The sequence below is a fragment of the Alligator sinensis genome, unplaced genomic scaffold, assembly GCF_000455745.1.
Source record: "Alligator sinensis unplaced genomic scaffold, ASM45574v1 scaffold1308_1, whole genome shotgun sequence".
Classification (NCBI taxonomy): domain Eukaryota; kingdom Metazoa; phylum Chordata; order Crocodylia; family Alligatoridae; genus Alligator; species Alligator sinensis.
Genome location: NW_005842416.1, coordinates 270,203 through 270,409, shown reverse-complemented (window position 1 = coordinate 270,409; position 207 = coordinate 270,203).

Below are 207 nucleotides of genomic sequence, written 5' to 3'. Positions count from 1 at the left end.
GAGGCCCCCCCCCGGCGCGCAGCCCCTGCCGCCGGCGGGGCAGAGGGGACCAGGGGGACAAGCTGCTGCTGTGGGTCTGACCCAGGCTCAGGGCGGGAGTGGGAACCGCCCCCCCAATCCCACTGCGGCTCGTTTTAGATGCGAGGCACTGGGGCAGAGCAGCCTTTCTGGGGGACGAGGCGGCTCAGAGCTGCCCCCTTTGCAAAC